This window comes from Schistocerca gregaria, chromosome 1 (genome assembly GCF_023897955.1).
Source record: "Schistocerca gregaria isolate iqSchGreg1 chromosome 1, iqSchGreg1.2, whole genome shotgun sequence".
NCBI classification, from domain to species: Eukaryota; Metazoa; Arthropoda; class Insecta; order Orthoptera; family Acrididae; genus Schistocerca; species Schistocerca gregaria.
The window spans coordinates 785,847,774-785,865,033 of record NC_064920.1 but is presented as its reverse complement, the minus strand read 5'-3'; the positions used below and the strand labels follow the sequence as shown (position 1 = coordinate 785,865,033).

The following is a 17,260-nucleotide window of genomic DNA, read 5'->3' as shown; positions in this document are numbered from 1 at the left end:
AGCTAACGGAGGCAGTAACACATCAGTGGATAAATATGTGAAGCACGATAAACTTTGCAAGGTCTAACAAATTTTTGCAATAAAATGGTTACGATAACAAACTTATTGGCAACCTCATACAGAAAACAAAAACAATAATAAACCAACTGCTACAAAGAAAATCAAAACGAAACCCACTCCTTGCCTAACAGTCACAAACAAACTGCCTTACAGAACAGTAAATATTTTCAGACCGCACATCAACGTTGCTTTCACAGCACACAACAAACTACAATGAATATTGAGACACAACGTAAACACACAGAAGGGGAAACACAGACTATCAGCAAGCCTTCTATACAGGCCAAACTGGGAGAAACTTCCAAAAAAGACATGAGTACAACGAACACCCAAATGCCTACCTCACAAAAAATTATACTAAATCAGCAGATGCCATCCGTCCATTGCATGACAACTCGAAGGAGGTTCATCTTCTACTTCACTTCATGTATTAGGCAAATTGCCTGTTACAGTACCAATTTCTTGCATGGTCTTCCTACATTTCTCCTTCCAGAACGCGTACAATTTAGAGCCTTACCGTGAAATCTCCCTCCACCTATGCAGTCTATGTGTTCCTTCATTTCTCTCCTGTTTTTCTTTGTTTTCTCGTTTAAGTTACATATTCCTAAATGTTTCCTTATATCTTCATTTACTTTTCGATCTTACCTTGTAAATCCTTCCACCATTCTTAGAAATCTCATTTCTTGGTCCTGTATCTGTTGCAACTTATAGACTCCTATTTGGAGGTCATCTTCATTCTCTGTAGTCAGAGTTAAATCATCTGCATGTAAAATTAAATTTAGTCTAGTGTTACAATCTAAAAGAACTCCATTTATGTTCAACATTTTCCATTTGCTGATTAGGTTCACTAATATGTATATACAGTGTGTTACAAAAAATTACGGCCTAACTTTCAGGAAACATTCCTCACACACAAATAAAGAAAAGCTATTATGTGGACATGTGTCCGCAAACGCTTACTTTCCATGTCAGAGCTCATTTTATTACTTCTCTTCAAATCACATTAATCATGGAATGGAAACACACAGCAACAGAACTTTGTTACAGGAAATGGTCAAAATGTCCACCGTTAGCGAGGATACATGCATCCGCCCTCCGTCGCATGGAATCCTTGATGCAGCCCTGGAGAACGGCGTATTGTATCACAGCCGTCCACAATACAAGCACGAAGAGTCTCTACATTTGGTACCGGGTTTGCGTAGACAAGAGCTTTCAAATGCCCCACATATGAAAGTCAAGAGGGTTGAGGTCAGGAGAGCGTGGAGACCATGGAATTGGTCCGCCTCTACCAATCCATCGGTCACCGAATCTGCTTTTGAGAAGCGTACGAACACTTCGACTGAAATGTGCAGGAGCTCCATCGTGCATGAACCACATGTTGTGTCGTACTTGTAAAGGCACATGTTCTAGCAGCACAGGTAGAGTATCCCGTATGAAATCATGATAACGTGCTCCATTGAGCGTAGGGGGGAGAACGAAACTAAAATGAGCTCTAACATGGAAATTAAGCGTTTCTGGACACATGTCCACATAACATATTTTCTTTATTTGTGTGAGGAATGTTTCCTGAAAGTTTGGTCATACCTTTTTGTAACACCCTGTATACTAGAAAATGTTGGAGGAGTACAGCATCCTTTTCGTACTCCTTTGTGTTCATTGGCTTTTTTGTTGTGTTTCCCACGTGTACAACAATTTCGGTGTTTCTGTATCAGCTCCTAATAACGTTGATGAGGTGAGATAGATAACCTCGTTGAGCCATGATTCCCATAGCATTTCTCTATTTGCATTATGACCCTTTTCTATAACTTGTTGCAGAGTAAAAACATAGTCGTTTCCTAAAACCTGAATGTTCTTCAGATAAACTTTTCCATGATATTTTTAAGTCTTGCATTCGGAATTTTTTAATAAATTTTAGGATGAGTCCGGGAGGCCTATATCTCGATAGTTACTACATTTATTTCTGACGCCCTATTTAAAGATATTGCTTTAGCTTTCAGCTAATCTTTTTGTGCCTTATTATTTCTCCAACATTGATTAAATAGATACTGGGATACTGGAATAACTCTCCATACTTCCACAGCTTCGTATTAATACCACCTAAAGCTGTGGTTTTCCTATTTTTGTAGCTTTTATAGCTTTGTATCAGTATCGTCCAGGCATTTTATGTCACTGATTCAGGTAATGCCTGAGTTAAAGTATCATCATCCTACAAAATTTTATAATAAGCTATCCATTCATTCTCTCCTATGTTACTAACACATAAACGATCACTCTCTTGTCTGTTGTATGTTTTAAATACTTTAAATACTTTAAATACTTTATGGATTTATCTGCCATGTAAATCATCCTTTATATTGCAAATAAAGTGTTCTCATGTTTAAGTGTGCATTGTCCGAGTTATGCATTTTCCATTATTTCTCTGCTCTTTATATTCATTATACTTTTCGTTAATGGGATTATTTATGTAGATCTTTAAAACTTCTTGTTTTCCTTCAATTGCTTTTTCCATCTCTGGTGTCCAAATCCTTACTCCTCTATCGTTCCTGTATTTCCCTTTTCTTTCCCAGAATCTCATTATCTATGTTAGATACAGCTATTTATAAGTTTCTACATCTTCTTCCAAGTCTTCTACCGTCTCTAAATTTGCTAATGTTTTTTTCAACCGTTTTTGATAGAGACCTCTTGTGCTGCTATCTTCTGAACGGCAAACTGTAACATCTTGTTCTTCTTCTTGATCCTTCACTATTTTCTTTGGTTTTCTTCATTTTGCGTAGATGTCAGTTATTGACACCAATAAGAAGTGGTTTGAACCAAGATCCACTCCTCGATAAACTCTGGTATCTCTAACATCTTGAGAAAAACCCTCTTTTTTATATTATGATCTGTAATAGATCTGTATCCTCTCGCTGTCCAGCTAAATTTGTCTTTGCCTTTCTCCCTAAGGAAACTGTTAGTAATTTTTAAATTACTAAAGATAAAAAATCTGAGTATTTTTCCGTTTTCATTACATACCTTACTGGAAATTTGCGAACTATTTTTGGAATAGGTATATTTCCAATTCTAGCACTGAGCTCTACCATAAGTAAAATTAAATTTTTATTGTATCTGTTTAAGACCACTTGTAACTGTTTGTAAAATGCCTTGGTCAGTTTGTCCTCCTAATGGGCGTAAATTGCTATTATTCATTGGATTACATGAATTTTATCCATAGTGGGTGCTGTCGAACTCCGTGACTGTTCCTTTATGGGGTTGTAGAAAAATATCCGCTACCGGTCACAATAAAAGGTTGTTTATTCGTCACACGACCGGTTTCTGGCTTGGGCCCATGTTCAGGTGTTTATACATTCCTTTACATGTTTTTACTGTTGAAGATCACTGTATAAATACAAAAAAAATTATTTGCTGGTGACTACACAAATACAAGTGGGACAATTGTAAGTGGTAAGGCAGCATTTGACGAAAATATGTCTGTACTTACAAAAAGATGAAGCACCATTATTACAGTTTTGCTGTGATGATAGTTTTGCCACTTAGGTACACACTTATGGTCATTTTCACGTCCATATATCAGGTATAGCTCCATGAAGCCCAAAACAGGTCGTGTGACGAATAAACAACCTTTTATTGTGACTGGTAGCGGATATTTTTCTACAACCTCATTGGATTCCTCTTGGATCTGTATTTCGTGCTTGTACATTTCCATTTTCATAGCCAAGTACTGTATCTTCCCATTTTCTATAAATTTAGATGGCAAGACGTTTACTTTCTCTTTGTTCCTGCTTTACTCTGCTGTATGTCATAATATAGTCGTCTGCATGATAGTCACATATGTTTTCTTCTTTGTTTCTCTAATTGATACAAAACCTAATTCCTTTTCTTTCAAATATTTAGCTAATTCGACTTCCTTAAGAGAAATTACAGGTGGCAACTTTCCAAGCTCCGTTGAAACATTTTCTCTTGTTCCAATTTCTTACCTATGTCATATCCTGGTAATTGTCCGGTTTCCGTGGCTGCTTGTGGTACTTATTCTAGCTTCAGAATTTTCATATAAAGTGGGTAAGGGACACCAAATTGACTCGTATGAAAAATTAGAAATTTTCAGTCATGGCACAGCACATGGGAACAGGTTGTTAAATGATAAGCTGAGGAGTAACAATGTAAACTTCTTCCAAAATGTTTGCAACATGATATGATTGTTAAATTTGTCTATGATTCCTGTACAACCTACAAATACCAAATAACCATACTTTTCAATACGTGCCATGCAACAAATATGCATCTTGCATCTTCATTGTTTGTTCTATTTTAGCCACTGAAAGCTATTTGCTTCATCAGTTAAGAGTGTCTGGAACGATGTAACCATATGAATGTGAAAGTGTTAAGTGATGATGATGTGCTAGAAAAATTTCCAGAAAAAATTTCGGGACTTGTCCTCACCGGCACACTGAGCAAATAAACAACATCATACTTCAGATTAATGGAATGTACACGTAACTGTGACAGACCTGATGATGGCAGCACGCTGCCGTAATGTGTCGCACTACTATAATAAATCGTTGTAAAAAGTGATTGAAAATCCCAACCTGTTGTGTGTCAGTGTTTTTTCTACAGGGGGCTTCTAAAAGTTGGTTGCCGCATTAGTTGGGTGTCGGAAATATACAGAGATGAAGAAATGGATGGTGTCAGCCCAGGGGAGGGGCTGATGACTCAAGCAGAAAGAGTAGCATCTCTCTTTGTCTGATGACAGTCCCTGCGGGGCTAAGGCTGGCTTCCTCCTTTGGCGGTTCTCATCTAGCTTAATCATTCTTTCCCTAATGAAACTGATGTCGACGAAATGATTAATTCCAAGAAAACTTATTCTTCGTAATCATTACCAAGTCTCATTACTAATATCACCTGAAAATACCTTGGAAACCATCACTGGCAGTATACACAGCACCCTAGATGGATGATCTCATTAGGTTAAAGTCTGGAGAAGTTGGAGACAAGGAAGGTTCTATGAAATCTTGGTCCCGATTTTCCAGGTACTTACCGATGTTTGCAAACGTGTGCAGGGAGCATTACCTGGCTGAGATGTCCAAACTATCCCGTGTACAGGTGAACGTGATCTCAACGGGTTGATTCGTGACCAAATAGGTACCAGGATATAGAACATCTCAACTATCGACCTTAGTGTAAACGAAAAACGAAACAAACTGTTAGTATCTGAGGCATACTGCTGTAATAAATATCACTATTTTTATTCACAGTCACCACAACATCGTTTATGTTTAATGGATCCTTGCACAGTACTTCCCTTGATGTATATTTCATCAAAATATAAGAGGTATTAGAGATAAAGTTAGTGAACTGCTTATAGATGTTGACTCTGAAATTATTGGTATATCGGAGCACCACTTAAATATTTTGGCAATTCAGAGGCTTCCTTTACCAGTACTCAGATTAGCTGGCTGTTTTTCAAGGAGTTCCTTACAGGGTGGGGGAGTGGCCATATTCGTAACAAATAATATTCCATTTGAGTCCATAGACGTATCACGGCACTGCACTGAACAGATATTTGAATGTTGTGCAGAGGTAGTTGACTTTAGTGAAACTGAACTTCTAATTGTTGTTGATTATAGGTCCACTAACTCTGACTTCAGAGCGTTTCTACTCATACTAGAGAGGGTTCTTGATTCACTTCATAGGAAGTACCAGAAATTAGGTATATCTGGTGACTTCAATATTAATTTTGTATATGATTGTGCAAGAAAAGGGATCTTGGTAGATCTCCTACATTTAAATGAGCTGATGCAGATTTTTCCAACTAGGGTGCAAGGGAACAGTAGCACAACTATAGACAATATTTTCTATTCATTCTGCAGTACAAATGGGCATTCTGTTAGTAAAAGGGTGAATGGCCTCTCAGACCATGATGCACAAATTTTAGCACTAAAATGCTTTTGTACTCAAACAAATGCCACGTATAATTACAAACTATGCAGGAAAGTTAATCCAGCAGGAATGAACAAGAGTGGCAGGATGTTTATAGTGCCGGTAACATAGATGACAAATTAATGCCCTTAACAAATTTCTCATGCTTTCCATTAGGCCGTTCTAAACGGGGGTACTAACAATAAAAGGCAGAATGGGTGGCTGATCATTGATGGAGAATTAAATAAAAATTTAATTTCTACAGGGACTGATATAATTCTCTTGGCAAATGCCTTTTTCAAACTGATGCCTGAAATACTTCTCTGTGATACAGACAAGGGGGACACTGAGTCATTAATTAAATCACTAATATATAGGGCTATATATATAATTAAATCACTGAAGACTAAGGACTCTCATGGATATTATGGAGTTCCTAGCAGAATATTAAAGTAATTGTCTGACATATTAGCCCTGTATTTAGCCATATTTGTAATTTTAATAAATAAATGTCCGGTTTCCTGAACGATTAAAGTACTCGATAGTAAAGCCGCATTTTAAAAAGGGAAAAAGGGATAATGTAGGAACTTTTATACCTATTTCTGTGCCATCAGTGTTTGCTTAAGTTATTGAAAAGACTGTGTATGTGAGGATGACTGATCATTTTATATCACATGATATACTATCAAATGTACAGTTCGGCTTTAGAAGTAGTTTACCAACTGAAAATGCTATTTTCTCTTTTCTCTGTGAGGTAGTGAATGGGTTAAACAAAATGTTTCGAACATTAGGCACATGTTTTGATTTAACTAATGCGTTTGTGTTGATCACGAAATATAGCTCTAGTAGTTGCACCATTATGGAATATGGGGAGTAGCTCACAACTGGTTCACTTCTTACTTTAGAAACAGACAGCAAAAGGTCGTTATTCACAGTGTTAAGAATGGCTGTGATGTGGGGTCTGAGTGTGGTACAGTTAAATTGGGCGGGGGGGGGGGGGGGGGGGTGCCTCAGGGATGAGAGTTGGGGCCACCCTTGTTCCTTATTTATATGAATGATATGTCCTCTAATATTACTGGTAACTCTAATAGCTTGGTAGTGAAGGACGTTGTGTGCAACGTTGGCTGGGTTTCATGACATAAGCCCATGGCTCATAGAAAATAAACTAACGCTAAATAACACTAAGACTCAGTTTTTACGGTTTTTAACACAAAATTCAATGAAACCTGACGTTTTAATTTCACAGAATGGGCATGTGATTAGTGAAACTGAACAGTTCAAATTTCTAGATGTTCAGATAGATAGTAAACTGTCATGGAAACCCCACGTTCACTATCTTGTTCAAATACTTAATGCTGCCATTTTTACGATTCGAACGCTATATGAAGTTAGTGATCGTTCGACGCGAAAATTTGTTTACTTCGGTTATTTTCATTCGCTTATGTTGTATATACATAACTAATGAGGAGGTATTGAATAGAATTGGGGAGAAGAGGAGTTTGTGGCACAACTTGACAAGATGAAGAGACCGGTTGGTAGGACATGTTCTGAGGCATCAAGGGATCACTAATTTAGGCAGGGCAGCGTTGAGGGTAAAAGTCGTAGAGGGAGATCAAGAGATGAATAAACTAAGCAGAGTCAGAAGGATGTAGGTTGCTGTACTGGGAGATGAAGAAGCTTGCACAGGATGGAGTAGCATGGAGAGCTGCATCAAACCAGTCTCAGGACTGAAGACAACAACAACAACAACAACATGTTGTATAGTATTATATTTTGGAGGAACTCTTCCCATTCTTAAAGAATATTTTTCGCTCAGACGGGCATTCGGGCAATAATTGGTGTAAGCTGACGAACCGCTTGTCGACCCGTGTTCGCGATACCGTGTATTTTGACTTTGGCCTCTGAATGTATATAGCCCTTATTGTCATTTCTTGTTAACAATATTAGCTTTATCTCAAGAATAAACAGCTTTCAGTGAGGTAATATTCCGCAGAAATAAAACCTGCATTTGTATTGGACTTCCTTTACTCTTGTGCACAACGGTCTGCAGTATACTGCTGCATCCATTTTCAGTAAGCTCCCAAAATAATTCAAAAATCTTAGCAGTAATCCACGCGCTTTCAAATCGAAACTGAAGAGTTTTCTCATGGGTCATGCCATCTATTCTGTCGAGGGATTCCTTGAAAAGCTAAGCTGATTTTTGTTGTATTGTTCAAATGGTTCAAATGGCTCTGAGCACTATGGGACTTAACATATGAGGTCACCAGTCTCCTAGAACTTAGAACTGCTTAACCCTAACTAACCTAAGAACATCATACACATCCATGGCTGAGGCAGGATTAGAACCTGCGACCGTAGCAGTTGGGCGGCTTCGGACTGAAACGCCTAGGATCTCTCGGCCACCGCGGGCGGCTGTTGTATTGTTGATAGCGTTTACTTAAACTTATGGCTTGACTTTTTCCGGCTTCATAAACATTTTATCTGTTATTACTTTTATGTTGTAATTGCATGTACTAACACGTTACTGACGTGTAAATAAATAAATAAATATGATACAATTACTAAATGATCTATCGTGATGCACAGATATCAAGTTTTGAAAAAAGCTATCACTAATCGGTACAAGAGAATTGGGGAAAGGGGGTCCTCCGTTGAATTATTTTTAAAATTTTACATTTAAAATCTCCACTTGAAGCCTGGCTGTAACGCTTGAAAAGTAAAAATTTGGGTCTTTAACCCCTAGTAAGAAAGACAAGAAAAGGAGCTGTAAATTTAAAATTTAGATCTCAAAGTTACTTTGTTAAAAAATAGCAAATGTTATTTTAAAGCAAAATGTTTGTGGCATGTGAAACAAGATCAATTTTCAAAGGACAAAACAGTTAAATAATTGCATAAACGGTAAGCACAGTAAAAATAACTTGCAAAGAAGTAAACATTGAGCTTCCGTCATGACTCTTGTATTAACAAAGTATATCTTCAGAGCTGCTAGTGAGAATTTCTAGGCCACGTATAAAAAGTGTAAACACCAAACCAAACGAAAGTATATAGTGACACGTCAAATACAATCATATTAACAAAAAAGCCACTCATTGTGGAAGCACTATCGCACGAGAAGGCAATGCAGTTCTTCCAAGGTATGTTCTTTTATCTTACTTCTGTTATTTAACTAATTAAAAATACCTTCACCCTTGTTCATTAAAGACTCTTACATATATCACTGGTTACTTTGCTAATTTCTTCATTCATATGGAGCAAGAATTGGATAGTTTTGTATCATTTGTATCGGAGAGGACGAGGAGATTAGTATTTAACGCCCCGTCGACAACGAGGTCATTAGTGATGGAGCACAAATTCGGAGTAGGGAAGGATGGAGAAGGAAATTTGCCGTGCCCCTTCATGGGAACTATCCCGGCATTTGCCTCAAGCGATTTTAAGGAAATCACGGTAAACCTAAATTATTCAATTTTTAAATAAGAATCTGTGTTTTAATTTCCTGGCAATAATTTTGTCAGTGTAATTTTATCCGTGTTAGATCTACTGAACTCCGCGGCCGTTAATAATAATCTGTGAAGGACGCAACCAGCCACAAATACTCCTTAAATACTTTATTTTAGTGCCATAACCGGATTCGGATTACTACGCCCATCTTCAGATGGTTAATATTTTCAGTTCTACAGGTGTTCTGAGAAACACGATGTCACCTGCTCCTCAACTGCACAAGAAAATTTGAATATTTAGCGTAACTTTATAACTTGTTTCTTAATAATAATACACTAAAGTATTCGTATTTATTTATATATGACTGTAGTTAGTTGTGTTCACTTACATAAGTTCCAATAGATGGATTACAAAGAAGCAAATCGCCATCTATTGGAACTTACGAAAGTAGACACAGCTAATTTTCATCATATACACTAAAGCAAGGACTTAAGCGTGTTTTTATTAATGAAGCAACTTTTAAAGTGGCACTAAATACTCAAATACTCTCGCATTATGTGCAGAGACATGGGGCAGAAGACATGCTGTCGGTTAAAACATCAACATAACTGAAAATATTGGGCACCTGAAGACGGGCACGGTATTCTAAACCGGTTATTGCACTAAAATAAAACATGTAAAAAATATTTTTAGCTGGTTTTCTCATTCAGCAATTTCGTCAGTATTTTAGAGGCAAAGGTAGAGCTATCACGTAGTAGATCCATTCAGAGGGACGTTATTGTGACAACTTTTTTCCTTAACTTCTTTGTGATCCTTAAAAGTTTTAGTTTGTACAGTACATAAGTACAAGGATATATCAATGTTTGTGAACAGCTCTTTTAAGTTTATATGTAGAACTGACCGTCTGGTGTAAAGAAAAACCTTAAAACCTGTCACTTACTGGAAGTCATATTATTTTTGTTTTCAAGTTTTTATTTTAGACTCTATCGTGGAACAGGATTACAGCTATCTGTGGAACCTATACTACGTAGACGGTATGTGACGGAAGAACTATCTACGGTGTCTCTAGTCATTTCATTTCACTCCTGATTATGAAACGGACCACAGTCTCTGTTACGGCTGTCGGGACAGAGAGACTGTGTGTGCTAACACATAGCGAGAGTGCCAGAGGAGGGGGCCAATACTACCTGCTGGCCCGAGGGAGCCCGGCTGAGTGGAACGCCCACACGCCGCCGGTGCGGCCTCTCACAGGTTACGGCTGTCTGACACGGCGCCGCCGCCTGTCTGCCATGCTTGCCGTCACTCACTCTCTCTATTACACCTTACTGTTAAGGGACTTGCAGACGTTCAACATTTATTGACAATACGGGTTTGTCAAACGTTCAGTATGTTGAAGTGCTCTCACACCATCAATAATACTAATGAAAATCGTCAGTCGACAAAGAAGTTTTACAAGGGTAAGATGTCGAACACCCAAAAGAAAGCGTGCGCTGCAATTACATCCATGAGCCACATATTATGACCACTACCCACCTCGTCGTTTGACGCCACCTGGTGGCGTTACGGGCACGTTACGCGGTAACAAAAGTACGTACGCGGAGTAGACACTGACGGGGGATCGCCCTAGCGAAGATATGGGCTGCAAATGGGGAAATCCATTGAGATAATCGACTTTGACAAAGTGTAGATTATTACTACGCAGCGTGTGAAGGGGTATCTCGAAAACGGCGAAACTGGTCAAATGTTCACGTGCTACTTTGGTGAGCATCTACGTAAAAAGGCAGGGCAGTGAAACCACCACTAGGAGCTAAATAGTTGGACGTCCCCGACTTTTCACACAATGTGGGGTTCGGAAGCCTGTCTGCTCTGTAGAGCAGGATAGATGGTGATCTGTGACATAACTGACGAAAGAGTACAATGCTGGTGCACGCACAGGTGGTTCCGAGCACATCGTTCATCGTACATTGTTGAACATGGAGCTCCCCAGGAGACCATCCGTGTGTGTTCACATGTTGACCCAATAAAGATTGGAGTGGGCACGTGATCATCGGGATTCGACCGTTGATCAACGGAAACGTGTCGGCTTTTCGGGTGAATCACATTTTAGCTACACTAGGTCGTCTACACAAACGCCGTCATCGAGGTGAACGGCGGCTCGAATCGTGCAGCGCGCCACGAACGCTGGCTGGTGAGACCAATATTATGCTATGGGAGACATTCTCTTGCGGTTAAATGGGACCTGTAGTAGTAATCGAAGACACGCTGACAGCTGCGAATCACTTGTATCCCTTCAAGCTCGATGTCTTCCCCGACCGCGACGTCATCTTTCAGCAGTTCCGTGTCTCGGAACCAGAACTGTGCTACTACAGTGGTTGGGCGAAAATCCTATGGGACCCGTCTGGATCGCTGTAGAGCGTCATCACCACGTACGCAAATCAGCGGCCGGTTATTTAGGCGAATAGATATCGAATGTCACACACCTCCAAAAACATACAAACGAACTGTCGGATCCCTGATGTGCAGAATCAGTGACATATCTCGTTCCAAAGACGGACAGACAAGCTATTAAGCAAGTGGTCATTATGTTCTGGCTCATCAGTGTATATAAGCTATAGCTTGCAAGCAACAACAGAAAGCGGCAAAGAGGAAAATAGTTAAAAAGAATGAGCAACTGGCCACATGTTAACTTACTGAGAGTCAGAACCATGAACGTGAAAGATTCCATATATATATATATGCACTCCTGGAAATGGAAAAAAGAACACATTGACACCGGTGTGTCAGACCCACCATACTTGCTCCGGACACTGCGAGAGGGCTGTACAAGCAATGATCACACGCACGGCACAGCGGACACACCAGGAACCGCGGTGTTGGCCGTCGAATGGCGCAAGCTGCGCAGCATTTGTGCACCGCCGCCGTCAGTGTCAGCCAGTTTGCCGTGGCATACGGAGCTCCATCGCAGTCTTTAACACTGGTAGCATGCCGCGACAGCGTGGACGTGAACCGTATGTGCAGTTGACGGACCTTGAGCGAGGGCGTATACTGGGCATGCGGGAGGCCTTGTGGACGTACCGCCGAATTGCTCAACACGTGGGGCGTGAGGTCTCCACAGTACATCGATGTTGTCGCCAGTGGTCGGCGGAAGGTGCACGTGCCCGTCGACCTGGGACCAGACCGCAGCGACGCACGGATGCACGCCAAGACTGTAGGGTCCTACGCAGTGCCGTAGGGGACCGCACCGCCACTTCCCAGCAAATTAGGGACACTGTTGCTCCTGGGGTATCGGCGAGGACCATTCGCAACCGTCTCCATGAAGCTGGGCTACGGTCCCGCACACCGTTAGGCCGTCTTTCGCTCACGCCCCAACATCGTGCAGCCCGCCTCCAGTGGTGTCGCGACAGGCGTGAATGGAGGGACGAATGGAGACGTGTCGCCTTCAGCGATGAGAGTCGCTTCGGCCTTGGTGCCAATGATGAACGTATGCGTGTTTGGCGCCGTGCAGGTGAGCGCCACAATCAGGACTGCATACGACCGAGGCACACAGGGCTAACACCCGGCATCATGGTGTGGGGAGCGATCTCCTACACTGGCCGTACACCTCTGGTGATCGTCGGGGGGACACTGAATAGTGCACGGTACATCCAAACCGTCATCGAACCCATCGTTCTACCATTCCTAGACCGGCAAGGGAACTTGCTGTTCCAACAGGACAATGCACGTCCGCATGTATCCCGTGCCATCCAACGTGCTCTAGAACGTGTAAGTCAACTACCCTGGCCAGCAAGATCTCCGGATCTGTCCCCCATTGAGCATGTTTGGGACTGGACGAAGCGTCGTCTCACGCTGTCTGCACGTCCAGCACGAACGCCGGTCCAACTGAGGCGCCAGGTGGAAATGGCATATCAAGCCGTTCCACAGGACTACATCCAGCATCTCTACGATCGTCTCCATGGGAGAATAGCAGCCTGCATTGCTGCGAAAGGTGGATATACTAGTGCCGACATTGTGCATGCTCTGTTGCCTGTGTCTATGTGCCTGTGGTTCTGTCAGTGTGATCAATCTGACCCCAGGAATGTGTCAATAAAGTTTCCCCTTCCTGGGACAATGAATTCACGGTGTTCTTATTTAAATTTCCAGGAGTATATATATATATATATATATATATATATATATATATATATATTCCAATGAGTCTTACATCGTATCAGCACAAAAAATTATTAATGTTGAAACGAGATAAAACAGAGACAACGTTAAAGTGAGATGCAGTCGCAGTCAATCAGAGATTAGGAGTAACTTTGAGATTCCGGCGACATGTAGGTCCTTCGAATCCTCTAAGTGTATTTCTGTAAAATCAGCAAACACAAGGACTGAAATTCTATGGAAACCTGTGAAGCAATTATACCTACCTGGAAGGGAGGTGTGCAGGCAACTGACACACAACATTTTCTGTTTTTACGTTTTATAATAATATGGTTAAGTTGACATGCATTTCGCAGACATCTTACTAGTCATTGCAGATATATGACTATTTTTCGAAGTGGAAGCGTCTTTCCAAACTGGTGTGTAATTCAGCAATTTATACTGTACTAAAATAATCAATGTCATAGAGGATCCTCTGTTGACCATCCTAAAGTGATATATGCAATGATTACCGTCGCATAGGTCTGTTAAAACAGTTTTATGTTGAAAGACCACATGAAAAATTGAATACTAGGTATGACATGAACAAAGGCGAATTGAAAACAGACTGTGCCCACTAACGCCGTGTGGCTGATATGTGAAATTCTGTCATCATCTGAATGGAGAATACTGTCAAACCGTCAATACTTGTCCTCACACGTTCAGTATGTATTGACCAACTGTGAGAATTCTGAAGGCCATCAGTGCTGTTTGTCAATATTTCTAGTATTAACAACACGTCAGAACACACCCTCATAGAACACACCTTCATAATATGAAGCTAATAATACAAAGGATTTTAATGTATTGAAATTTCTTTATAAATTTACATTGTATAAATGCGGGAAATCATATTCATATCAGCATATTTGTAGTAAATAAACAATGAGTATTAACTGTTCGTTAAATAATTAAAAATAGTAAAAAACATAACTTCTTAATATTGAATATTAGGAAGAAATTACATCGTAACCCGAGATCTGGGTGCCAGATGTAGATGTAACCAGCTCAGTGGCAATGATAACTAGCCAGTACATAAGTGGCTAACTATGAAGTGCAATTGAGCCATTAAGTGTTATAGAAGATAGACTGTAATCTAGAAAGACAAGAATTTTATCAAAGCGACCTTATACTTAGATATTTGTTCTGGAACATAGCATGAGCTGCTGACATGTACAATATGTGTCAAAATACAATAAGCTGATGACTAATGAGTACCACTACATTTTATTTTGTAATATATTCGTGATGTCAGTCATATTGGAAATTAAAGTACTGGATGGCTTTTTGTTGTACACTTTTTATATGCTGTTGTCTTTACGTTTAGGCCTTAAGAAGACTAAGTAATTAGCCAGTACCGGTAATCAGTAAAGAAAATTTGCGAACATGACGAAGGAGTTTTATCCATACAAGTTTTAAATCAACATATCGCTTATCTCTCCGTTACAGTGTCCAGGCATAACATGTATTTATTCCAAACAACAACATGCTACAGCGGGCATCTCATGCAATCTCCTTGATGCTGGTGACTATTAATTTAGCTCGTTTCTGGTTATTGCTCACCCATTGCTTTTAGCAAGCAGATAAGAATAAATATTAGATACTTACTGCGATACAATTTTTGTTACTATTTTTACCAAACACGTTTCAGCTAATCGTTTTCGGCATCCTCAATGGTTTTTGTGTTTCCTGTGCTTTATGTGCACACATCTGCCTTATTTAAGCTCTAGGTGGAACACAGTACAATATTTGAACCAACTGCTTGTCACAGTTCTGCATTTCGCTTCACACGACCTTGCTTGCTGTAAGTGCAGCTGACTTTGCTGCTAAGTTAAACAGTTCAAGTGCCAGGACATTTGTCCCCTATGCGCTTCGCCTGACATAAAAAGCAAAGTACCCAGAACATTCTAACTTCGTACATGCACATACTATCGACGAGTATATACGATGGTTGCTCAGGAAGTAATGCACAGCATAATGCTACGTATGAGTTATTTAAAGTCTCCTGAGTGAGCGCTCCAAGTTCCAGTCACTTCCAACTGATAGCGTAGCTGCAGGACAGTTTCAAATCAAATGGTTCAAATGGCTCTGAGCGCTATGGGACTTAACTGCTGAGGTCATCAGTCCCCTAGAACTTAGAACTACTTAAACCTAACTAACCTAAATACATCACACACATCCATGCCCGAGGCAGGATTCGAACCTGCAACCGTAGCGGTCGCGCGGTTCCAGACTGAATCGATTTGGACCGCTCGGCTATACCGGCCGGCGCAGGACAGTTCCAAAATGGCGTCTGCAGGTGATATACGTTACAAGTAACGGGGCGTCGTTGAATTTCTTATTGCAGAAACTGTGAGGAACATTCATAAACGCTTGTGCAAAGTCTATGGAGCATCTACGGTCGACAGATGTACAGTTAGTAGCTGCCCACGGAGAGTGAGGTCATCAGATGGCGGTTCGGCGGTGCTCTGTGATTTGCAGCGATGGGGGAGACCATCCACAGCTGTCACACCTGAGACACCTGACCTAGCCCCCTCGGACTTCCACTTGTTTGGACCATTAAGGGATGCCATTCGTGGAAGACATTTTGAGGATGATGAGGAGGTGATTGACACAGTGAAGCACTGGCCCCGCCACCAGGACAAGGATTGGCACCGACACGGCGTACACGCCCTTGTTTCACACCGGAGGAAGGTCATAGAATGGGGTGGAGATTACACGGAAAAATATGGTGTATAGATAAAACAACATTCTTTCCTGTGTGTCGTTCTCATTATGCTCAATAAAGAATTGTTGGTGTAAAGCAGGTGGCGCATTACTTTCTGGGCAACTCTTGTAAATTATTAAAGTTGAATCTGTCTGTGACTGGTAGAACGGACCCAGAGTGCATTAGTGTTGTTCGTGCTTATTGTTGTTGAATAGCTACTAGGGTGTGTAATGGGCGTGAACAGCGTCAGATGTTGAGTGAACACTGCAAAGGACACAGAGATGTTGCATACCCTGTGAGGCAGCGTTGTCAATAGTGCTGTGCTTCACATCTCGAGAAATTTCGGGCTTTGCCTGTTCGCTGTACATGAAATTCACCTTAAATGTTGTATAAAAAGTAAAATACTCCGCCCGAACAGGCCATGAAGGCCCAACGGTACCGACCGGCCGCCATGTCATCCTTAGCCCACAGGCGCCACTGGATGTGGATATGGAGGGGCATGTGGTCACCACACCGCTCTCTCGGCCGTATGTCAGTTTACGAAACCGGAGCCGCTACTTCTCAATCAAGTAGCTCCTCAGTTTGCCTCACTGTTTGCCAACAGCGCTCGGCAGACCGGTTGGTCATCCATCCAAATGCTAGCCCAGCCCTACAGCGCTTAACTTCGGTGATCTGACGGGAACCGGTGTTACCAGTGCGGCAAGGCCGTTGGCTTAAATGTTACATATGTATCCACAAATTCTGTCGGATAATTCTTATTGTAAATTAGATCAAATATAATAGGAATTTGTACTGTGGTAGTATTTATTACCATTTCCGCTTGTCTCACAAATCCGTTGAATTGTAAGCAAAGATATAAATTGTTCTCGCGATTGCATACTCTCCCCCAACGTGAGTCAAATACATGTTATTGTTTGAGTAGCACTCGGTGCTGAATCGATCTCTGCGTGATATCAG

General features: G+C 40.8%; 1 pseudogene; it reads right to left on the bottom strand.

The window, feature by feature from the left end:
- Window positions 1–16,898: 16,898 nt before the first annotated feature.
- LOC126288545 (5S ribosomal RNA) lies at window positions 16,899–17,016 on the bottom strand (annotated as a pseudogene).
- Window positions 17,017–17,260: the final 244 nt, after the last annotated feature.